Genomic DNA, 2,427 nt, shown 5'->3' with positions numbered 1-2,427 from the left:
AGTCCCGGTAGGCCCGCTGGTTAGAGCATCATTGGAATGCAGGCAGGGTGCTGGTTGATGCCCCATCATACACACACAAGAAGCTCCCAAGGAATGCCACACTAAGTGGACCAACTAACTGATTGCTCTTTCTTTCTCTGTCATATCAATGAAAATGAAGTAACAAACAAAACAATCACATTTACTTAAAAAGGGTAGTGAGTTAATTGCATATATCTATTTTTAACAAAGAATAGTAAAAAAATTATTACCTATGTATGAAAACTAAGAGTAGCTAAAAAGCTTGTGAATTTGAATATTGAAACTTTTATCAAGCAGTTCTTGTTTAAATTGTCAGTTTTGAAAACAGTCACAACAATGCAAAGCACAACATGAAGAATATAGTCACCAATATTCTAATAAATATGCGTGGTGTCAGATGGGTCCGAGATCCATGGGGGTGGGTGGTCACCTCTCAAGGTATACACAGGTCCAAAACAATTTGAATCTAAACAGTAAAGAAAAAACAATTTTTTAAATAGTTGCTTTTCAAAATATGTTCTCTGAAAATATCACTGTCTCGTTTTTTCTGGGGTCAATTTATTAGTGTCCAAAATCATTTTCAGTGTTTAATATTAACAAAACCTGCATTCAAATTCTCAATGAAGAAATAACACCAGACGCAAAAGAATTATAATACAGTCATTTAAAATACAAAGGTTTCCCTGACTGGTGTGGCTCAGTTGGTTGGACATTGTTCTATAAAGGGAAATGTCACTGGTTTGATTCCCAGTCAGGGCATGTGCCTGTGTTGTTGCAGAATCAGTCTGGGATCCAGCATAGGGGAGGCAACCAATCGATGTTTCCCTTTCTTTCTCCCTCTCTTCCTCTCTCTCTAAAAATAAATAAATTGAATCTTTAAAAAATAAATAAGGTAAAATATAAAATTTTACACTTTTTTTATCCTCCCATGCTAGTGCAGTTGTAGATTTGTAGTTTTCTTTGAAGTCTTGTGCATCTCACAGCAACATGCGAGGTTCTCTTTCTCATAATCTGTTGCCCTTGATGGGTGGTGGTTGGCTTGTTGGACATGCACTCCTGCATTTTCAACTTTACCTTCTACGCCATCACACCTCTTTGCTCCTGAATTGTCATTCCCAGACCTTTAAAAAGTTCATTAAGATCCATAATATCAGCATAAGAGAAGACTCTCTCATGAGGTGGAGGTCAATCTCTGCAATTCCCTCATCCTGAACCTGACCTTGAGGGTGAGTTTTCCAGAACACAAATTCCTTTTTTTGAGCTCTCCTCAGGAATTCCACCAGATGCTCTGGCACAGGCTCCCCACTCATGCAAAACATTCTTTATCTTTCTCAGCTGCTCACCTTTGGAGAGTTGGTCAGTCATGTTGTGAATTCAGCCTCTAAGAATTAACCTGTATTTTCCTTTCACACTGCCCACTGAGGGTGGCAGGAAGAGATACACACTGTTCCATGGACTTATCTGTTTCTTTAGCCAGTTATTCAGAAAATTATGGCTTCTGCTGCAGCTGCTGTCTCAACTCAGGTGATTCTTACGGTGTTCCATGTTGATTCAGAGTCCTTTACATATGCACACAAGATGGTGTGATCTTCTGGATGTTGGATATGCTGGGTCAGCTGGGTGGGGTGACCAACAAGTCCTAAATCTCAGGACGTGGTTGATTGCTTATTCACTAATGTCATCAGTGTTGGTGAGCTGTGCAGTTTACTTAGCTGTCACCTCTTCCTCTAACTATAAGCCAACTTTATTTGTTTTTACAAATACAGATTAATATACCAGCTTTTTCTCAGTTTCTCATAAAATTTGTTTCCCCATAGAATTTTTTGAACATTTTTGAAATGTATGCATGGATTGGACTGTCCCGGAGAAATAATACTAATTCTTGGGTGTGGACAATTGGCACAAATCTCTCTTCTGAACTGTAAGTTTCTTTAGAATGCATATACTATATTCTCTCATGCTTTGAAATCAGGAAATAATCTGAGAAATAAAAAGCAATGTGTGAACAAGTATATGAAGAAATATTAAAGTGATTTTGTGGAAAAGTTTTAGGAAATATTCAGATTTAGTATGTAGATATTACTGTAAATAAATTATTTATTAAAATGTTAAGTTATATATCACCAGATTAATGATTTATTATCTCTGCATTTCAGATTTTCAAAAACTTCCAAGTTGGACAAGAATTGTGTATTTGGGGATTTCTACAGACACATGTTCTATTCTAGATCCTGTTTAGAACACAACACATATGTTTGTAAACACCAGGCACGTTAGCTTACACAAATTTGGTATAATGTTCCTCTCACCATCCTTAAAGAACAGATTTCTAGTTTCTTCAAGAATAGTTTTTGCAAAACTGACTTTTAGTAACTTGTTTTGAGATCAGGTTTAGTTTCACCACAA

At 36.7% G+C, this 2,427-nt stretch overlaps 1 pseudogene; it reads right to left on the bottom strand.

The window, feature by feature from the left end:
* Window positions 1–952: 952 nt before the first annotated feature.
* LOC123819369 lies at window positions 953–1,627 on the bottom strand (annotated as a pseudogene).
* Between the last annotated feature and the right edge of the window lie 800 nt (window positions 1,628–2,427).

The sequence above is a fragment of the Phyllostomus hastatus genome, unplaced genomic scaffold (assembly GCF_019186645.2).
Source record: "Phyllostomus hastatus isolate PE091 unplaced genomic scaffold, TTU_PhHast_1.1 phas_contig_308, whole genome shotgun sequence".
NCBI classification, from domain to species: Eukaryota; Metazoa; Chordata; class Mammalia; order Chiroptera; family Phyllostomidae; genus Phyllostomus; species Phyllostomus hastatus.
Note: the sequence above shows the minus strand (reverse complement) of the source record. Positions and strands in the feature narration are given on the sequence as shown.